At 27.4% G+C, this 8,928-nt stretch overlaps 1 protein-coding gene across 1 annotated transcript in view; it reads right to left on the bottom strand.

The window, feature by feature from the left end:
• LOC105621872 (sodium/calcium exchanger 2) overlaps positions 1-8,928 on the bottom strand; it is a 75,025-nt gene that overhangs the window by 31,776 nt on the left and 34,321 nt on the right. The gene's annotated exons all lie outside the window — the stretch shown is intronic.

The raw sequence follows: 8,928 nt of genomic DNA, 5'->3' as shown, positions 1-8,928 counted from the left end.
AATTTGATTTATTCTGATATTATCAAAATTTTTTATTATATTCACATATTAGATTTTTAATATGTCATTGTATATTTAATATCTATAAAAGAAAAAATTAAAATGGTTATCAGAGTGACAAAATGATATGTTCTAATGGCGGTTCTAGTATTAAAGGCTTTTCAAATTATCAACATAATGACATTTTAATAATATGTGTAAAATAATATGTGTAAAGTATCTCCATTTGCAGAATTTAATAGCAATAATATCAGGGTGATTATTAGTATGTATACACGATAATCTGACAGCCATAAAAAAGACATTAACGTACGTCTACCGTCTACCGTCTGTAAACAGACTTTTATAAGTAATTCCATATTCTCAATAACATCTTAATACTATTCGCAAATATACCGTTATAATACCGTCAAATATAATTCTAATATAGCATTATATGTTTCACAGAAAGCGAACTTTTGCATAGTGTGATGTGACAAGTACTTGTCATTTATGATAAGTGCGGGAAACAACTTCTGCCATAGCGAAACATTTCACATTTATATTTAATACTTGCCTTGAATTATCGTATATTGCATTTACAGAATCACGTTACGAAGTTTTGAAATTTTTAAATAACTTCGATAAAAATATTTCATTTGCGTCATTTAATCATGCATCAAAGTGTAAGTACAAGAAAATGCAATGCAAACATTATTTATTTTACATAGACATTTCGTACATCTGTACGCAGATTATGCGAGTAATTAAAAACGAAAAATATGCGAGAAATATAATTAAAAATGAAAAAAATAACTCATATAAACAAGTTTTAAATTCGAGCGATTTATATAGAAGAAAGAAAAACAGAATCATCTGGGATTAATACAGGATATCCTGACCATAAAAGCAGCTCGTTATACAATGGACGGAGTTCAGAAAATAAATGAAATTGCAACGCTGCACCGCGTCGACCGAACAAGACATGAGGTCTGGGTGTATATTATTGGAAATGTAATAATAGGTTGTAAGTTCGTTACTTCTCTATTCTTAATAAATGAAAATGCAATTGTAGATAATGATTACGTAATAATGATGATTTGAATGAATAGCAAAATTAATAATAACAATAAAAGTATTATTAATATTATTGAAATACACATTTAATATATGTACTGATTATTAATTAAAAATATTGGTTACATTGGCACATATCTACGTAGACATATCATAAATCATTCATAAATCATTCATTTTTTAAAATAAAATTATATCATTTTTTTTATGTAAATTCATTTTTACATTTTACTTCTTTTTCGGTTTTACTCGATTTACTATATTAAAATAATAAAATCATAAAAAAAGTTATAACTTAGTATAATAATATCTTCTACAATATTGTACACAAACTTCTGATAAAATATTTATACTATCTTTGCGATAACTTTAGTGCTTTTATTTTACATAGAATAATAAAATTAATTAATTGACATAAAAAGACATACACAATTATATTTAAAGAAGGATTAATAAAAAGGCATATAGAATTATATTTTGCCAAAATTTTTTTTAAACTTCAAGATAGAAATTAATTTTTTTAACGTTACTATTATTACTCTAATTATTACTTTTATTTATGTTATTTATGTTTTTTATTATTGTTATTATTATGTTCCTTTATATTTCTTCTTTCATTATATTTATATATAATATTATTATCACATTAATTTTTTGTGTTATTATTGATAGCAAAATTATTTATTATTTTTATTGTTATAATTCCAAGAGTCAAATAACAAAAATTGATCAAGTTATGTTTATAAAAATTAAAGTGCGAATCCTAATATTTCTCTAATAACAATAGAAAGTACCGAATTAACTAATTCTTGTCGTCTCGACTATCTGACATACATCTTCTTGCGTCGAATACACGCTACAACTAGTTACACAATTCTGGACGTGGTCTAGGCCCGTGATTGACGTCAGACTGTATTTAAAGTTCTATAGAGTCGACATAGAACTGAATCAGTCACGCGATATTCGTTGTGGATTTTCCTGATACGTACGGGCCGTGAGGGATCGTGGATCCCATTACAATTTTCGAGTTTCCTCTCGCGCTTCTTCTGCTATCTAACCTTACTTAGTCTTCGCCATTACTCAGCATACTAATCGGAATTTCTAGTGAGCTGATACATAATGAATAATCTGATTAATCTCTCAAGGAAAACTCAAAAACTCACATGTGAAGATTTGGAAATAAAAAGTACATGACATAACAAGTTATTCCATTTTTCAAAGCAAATTTTTTAATATTATAAATCGATTTTTATTATATAAATTTATAAGAGTCTTTAAGTTATAAATTTATAAATTTATGAGAATGTATAAATTTTTTATTATAAGTTTATATGATAATATATATAGATATGATGATTAACGATAAAATTAATAATTTTTTTAATTTCAGTTTTCGTGCATTTATAGCGTTTTCGTTTTAATGATATCCTTATTAAAAATATTTTTTTTAAATGTATATCTAAAAATTCTTTATAGAAAGTACCAAATTGAAATTCAACGGGAGCTAAAGCTTTATCTGCCGAGTATATCCTCACCATTCTTGCAGTGTTAAATATTCCGAAATGTAATAAATTGAGAGATTAGAAAGAACCAGAAGTTCAGCTGTTTGCAAAAAAGATCGTCGAAAGCGAGCCAACAAAGGAAATGAAACATATATTCTTGCCACTGTGGTTCAAAAGCCTCATTTTCAAGTCGCATCAAATTGCACGTGAATGTGGCGTTAGTTGTGTGAAGCGGTATAATTTCGTATTCTTCACTATTGAAAATTCTATTCGTATCATTTCAAGCTGTTCCAAGAACTGAATGACACAGTTTTCGTTAATCAGGATTAAATTTTGTCAATAGATTAACAGATTAGAGTTTAAAAGTGACAATCTATTTTTAATCTATCTTCTCTTTTTTCCTGTTTTATGATAAATATTTGCAAACTATGGAAACGTTATTCTATGTATTATTATCAGATAAATAATAAATAAATTTATTTATTTTAAGGAAATTATATTGATTATAATTGCAATTGCATTTACTAAATAAAAACGTTGATGTTATTTACCACTTGAATATTAATATTCTATTGTATTAATATTTAAAATTATCATAATTTATAGTAGAATGTTTTCAAATCTGCGAGAATAATCATGAAAATGGAGTTTCTAACCATAATTATTTTACTATGCAATTATAGTCAAACAAACACTTTTCTAGACTCACCGTCTAACACATTTTTCACTGATTGCCAGAATTGAATGAAAGACTTCTAGATTGCGTTTCTCCTGTCCTTCCCTTTCTATTGTCTTTTACAATACACAAATATAGATATGCATAATTCCTCTCAAAACGCATACACGCGTTTTGGGCGCATTTAAATGTACTCCAAGAAGACGCAGACGGAGTCGGTGGTTGGTGAACTTCGTCAGTCTGGTTTATAATTGATGTTAGACGATGTTTATCGTTTTATACTTGGCGTCATGCGCGACGCTGCATATATAATTTTAAACTTTATATTGCGCCGATGCGAGCGCACGTGCCAAATGCATTTGCATTTTACGCTTTGTAGCTCGAAAATTTCGAACGCTTGTAATTAGAGAATAATGTAATGTAGATAGCTATATAACGTATTGTATTTGTATTTGTGTTTGTATATGAGATATTAAATACTTGTTAGGGTAGTACAATAATTATATACCAATATTAGCATGTTTACATAAACGTTAATAATACTGCAGAATTTCCCTTTTGTTCTAGTTTATAGAAGCAGAGTTTGTATTAATAACAATTACGTAGATGAATATTAATATTTAAAATTAATAATACTTTTAGATACAACAAAATTTAAAAGCTTAATTTAAATTATACACAAACAAGTAAATATATTGTATGTACGATTTTGTTAAATATAATTTATATTTCTAAAACAAAAATCCACCACATCACATATTATTGTTTGTAAAATCCGTGTTAAATATTATGAAAGTTATAATAAATTTGAAGAGTAAGTTTATTACAGTTTATTACAGTTTATTATTTTTTAAGATTAAATTTGGGAAATTTGTGAGATTATTAATATTTCAGATTGATTGCGACAAAGTTCAACAACCAATTATAATTTCTGAAGTTAATTCATTTAAAATGAATATAAATATATAATAGTTCAACATCTTAACATTCCGTAACAGACCGTAGTGGCGCTTCGTATTTTAAATAATAAATTTGAAGGTTTTATTTTGGTTATAAAAATTTATTAAATTAAAATAAAAGTTTAAACTATAAAGACATGCAATTTGTCAAATCTCAATATTTTTATTATAATTATTATCAGATATAAATTAATTTACATCAGAGACATTATATGTAAATGTGTATTTGTGTAATTATGACAGACACGTGTTCTAACTATCTGATCACGATCCTTGAACCGAAGAAATAAGTGCAAACGTGTAGGCACGTGTCTAATAATAGTACAAGCTAATACGCGAAAGTAATGTAGTTCATCCGGTTACATTTTTGTCACTTTTTTTGTTTTGTTGATTCACGTATAATAATATTTACTAGCTTGTCAAACATTGTTTATTTTAGCAACAACTCAGTGATTTTATACAAGATTATTTAACGCAAAATTTCGTGCAAGTAGATAAATACGGTAATAATATTATCGCACAATGAAAACGCTTATCTAAACAAAAAAATAGAGGAAAAAGAGAATAAAGAAGAAATTTGAATAGCTGAATAATTTTATTTATTTCTTGCGACAAAAGATTATCTAAAAGTTTCAAGAAAGTGTTTCAAGAACAATAAAATATGGAGAAACTTTGTTCTCAAAACTCTCGATACTTTGGATTATTGTGTATTTTGTGAAATATTTCGACTTTTAAGCCATCTAATAAAAGAGTATTAGTATTTAGCTAAAATAATTCGTAGTTTAAACAAATTTTCACCAAATTTTAATAACGTTTCTAAAACTTCCCGAAATAATAATCTTTTGACATAAACAATAAATAAAGTGGCAAACATTATAAAAACTACATTATATAAATTATTTGCATATGCAATGTATTTAGAAGGATTTTATGATTTGTTATGCAAATTATTAATGTCTTACAAAATTCATTTTAAACGCTCTCTATCCTCAACCTCTTCTAGAAATACTAATCGACTTTCCTTTATTGAACTCTTGAATTTTTAATAATTTGAATAATTAGCTCGATCGTGAAAAAAGAAAGAAGGAGAAAGGAGAGAAAATGAGAAAGAACATTTGTCAACATAAAAAATTAAATATCCTGGAGAGTTTAGCGAAATGTATTTGCTTTTTTTTAATCCTTTCTACACGGATGATTTTAAATCGTAAAAAATTACCGGATATTCGGAATCCGATCGGATATCCGAAAAGGCAATTTCTTCAAGTTGGACACATCCGACATTTCACCGGATATCCGGTGCATCCCTAATTTTAAATATAAATATATATTATTACAAAAGTATGAAAGTAACATAAATAATACAAAAAATATGATACAATTCTAACAAGTTGAAATGAATTCAATTTAAAACAAATGCTGCTACAAAAATACACTATTTTTTTATTATATTTCTTTTCATTATTTTGTTTGCAAACAATTGTTAATACATTTTAAGTGCTTTCCATAGATTCGATAATAATCGGCTACTTTACTACTTAAAGACAATAATCGATAACAAAGTCAAGAATACTTAAGAATCGAAGGGTCGGTCGTTTGCTCAGATAGTAAGAGAATATCTCTAGATAGGATATGCGTCTATCCGGGAGACACCGACACGATGGATTTTGGCAAACTCCGCTGGTATTTATAGATAGATGCGCGAAAATTTAGTATCTTCAAGCGAGAGAAGTATGTAAACTCTCAACGCGCATTTAAGGAGACATGATGTCGCTTAAAATTTTAAATACGCGTTTTTTTTACCATTTATTTGATGAATTTATAACTGATAAAATTACATTTGCACATTCTTTTAACTATTAAAATGAAGTAAAATTATTTAATTGTATGCGCCTATAAAATAAATTTTAACACTTAAAGGATAAATAATAATAAGTAATCAAACTGTATCAATAAAAAATGTTTAATTTTTATTAATTAAGAAATAATAATATGTCAAAAATTAAATATATTTTCGATTTTTCTTTCATGACGGCGATTATATAAAAATATAAAAGATGTACACAACGTAATTAAAAAATAATCTTATAATGTTTCTTATATACATAATTTCTTTATAATAATTTAAATTATCTCAAATGTATTTCTTTCGTCAAATAAAACGTCGTACTTTTATTTATCGATCAATAGCAGCTGTTAAAACAAATTTATATACAGAGTGTATATATATATATATATATATATATATATAATGCAAAATCGTTGATGAAGATGGGAAAGTCTATTTGCCTACAAAACGATTGTGAATAACGCTTGTAATTTCCGTGTATCGCATTGCCTGCAATCTCAATTGTCGACAGTCTGAATTGCTCACTGGGTGATAGCTTACAAGCATCACCAGTACACAAAAGTAGAGATGGACAAAAGTCGATCGATTAATCAACATCCCCTTCTTCTGCTTCTTTCTGTTCAAGAAACTGATTTCCTGATGTTTTTGGCTTCTAGTAATCCCTATACCGATAACCTTTTTGTTCGATTAAGTTTTGTTATTAAACTTTATTGAACGTGCGGTGAACATATAAAATTTCTTCACTGTGAGAGAATTAAATCTTTCTTATCGAAATTAATTTCCCTGTCCCTAACTCAGCGTGTTTAATTCTTTATCGCATAATATTAACATTCATTATCCAAGCCCTTAGAGTAATCTCGATCGAACCTTAACCTCCGATTAACTTAATCAACGATCAAGTTATCAAGAAAGACCCGCAATATTTGGTTATCACAGATAGAATTACTAATGTCTTGTATTTTGGCATGTAAATAAGATTACAATTTAGATTTAGATGATAAATTATACAGTTACACAATGTGTACTGTGAAACACTTCTGTTGATTGAATTATTTATTATAATCGATCGAAGTAAGCCTTAAACTTCTTAGTTTAAATTTACATTAAAATAGTTATTTTTAAAAATTACGAATTATCATTATTGATGTTCATTAATTCAATGGAAATATTATTGAGCAGTGTAAAAAAAAATTAATTGTTTAAACATTGAGTCTTTCTTTAATATTTAATATTTGCGAAATAATAAATTGAGATACCGATGCATGTTGCAAAAGACTGCATACATGATCTCACATGTATAAACAATGCATGCATGGTCACTTTGCATAGATATAGAAAATGAAAAAAATCTCTTTAATAATTTGTAAACATTAATTACATTAGTAAAATTACTTTAGATCCTTTGCGAACGCAAGTATTTTACATTTTGCGAAAATAATTCAGATTTTTGACGCACACACATTTTTGCTTGTGTAAATGATAATTGATAGATGTTTGTATTATTTTAAGATCCGTACTTCGTAAAAGTAGAAATCTACCTCTCTCGGCTCCGTGAATAATTGAGCATAAAAATAACGCTTCTTGAAAATAAAAATCTATCAAAATCTATCAAATTAACTTAAAATTATTATATTTATTTCAGTTGCGGTCATCGTTGACAAGAGAATACGACCTCCAGATGGGCAAAGAATAAAAGAAAGAGAAAGGAAAGGACTCATCATTTATGTGTGACACGGCTAACGTATAATTTAATTATACGTTAATAGAGTTACAGACATGTTGTTTTAGAAAGGATTGAAGTGCTAAATCTTGTGTGCACATGAAAAGCAGGTGGACCTGACATTTGGATTCTCCAAGCATGGAATGTGGAAAATCCCAATGGCACAATATACAATTATAGACCACGTTTCGCATTGAAGACAACGGCAACGGGCAATCTCGTTATGCAAACCCTCTCTGGGGGGTATACCCCATTCATTTTGCATGGAAAATTGCAAATTTATCTAAATCTGTATAAACTGATTACGCATACTATTTACAGTATTTAACATATTCGATTCCAGATAGATTTGCAACTTTCTACGCGAATTAAACTAGAATAGCGTGCATAAAATGCTCAAGAAATTTTCACAGCACTCGAAATTTTAGCCACACGCAACTATGTTATTAACGATACATGCGTATACGAACTATTAACCCGATTTAATTATTTTATGTGTGGTTGTACGCATGTACACATATGCACAGTAAAATTATAATACATTGCGGCTTACCCGCAAATCCGTACTCCGAACTATTACTTATGCATAATAACGCTTGTAGTCTATCTCTCAGTATGCAATTAGAGCTGCCGACTACACAACTGAATGGAAATTGTAGCCAATGTAATTGTAAGCAAATTGAACTATTGACAATTGGTTTGGCGACAAACTTCTCTCCAAACTTAAAACTTTATCAGCATTTTATGAATTTTTTAATCTCTCTAAAGATATACATTTTTGGAAACAGAGCAAAATATTTTGCTTCACACTTCCAATTTATATTTATATAATATCATCCCCTTTAGAATTAATATATTTTGTATTTAAAATGTAATGTATGTGTAAGTATATGTCCAACATATCTAAAGGAATGTATTATTCCAGACAATTATTGTTATTATTGTTATTAATTATTGTTATTAATATAATTATTGTTATTTCTGTTGTTGTTGTTTTTTCATTACAGTTTTATTATCATTATCGTTATCATTATCGTTATCATTATCATTATCGTCATCATCATTATTATAGATATTATTATTATTATTATAAAAAAGATGTTCTAAATAAAAGTTGCTTAATTTTATAACCAAAAAAGTAATGAAGAGAGAGAGAGAGAGAGAGAGAG

Source organism: Atta cephalotes (genome assembly GCF_000143395.1).
Source record: "Atta cephalotes unplaced genomic scaffold scaffold00038, whole genome shotgun sequence".
Lineage (NCBI taxonomy): Eukaryota > Metazoa > Arthropoda > Insecta > Hymenoptera > Formicidae > Atta > Atta cephalotes.
Note: the sequence above shows the minus strand (reverse complement) of the source record. Positions and strands in the feature narration are given on the sequence as shown.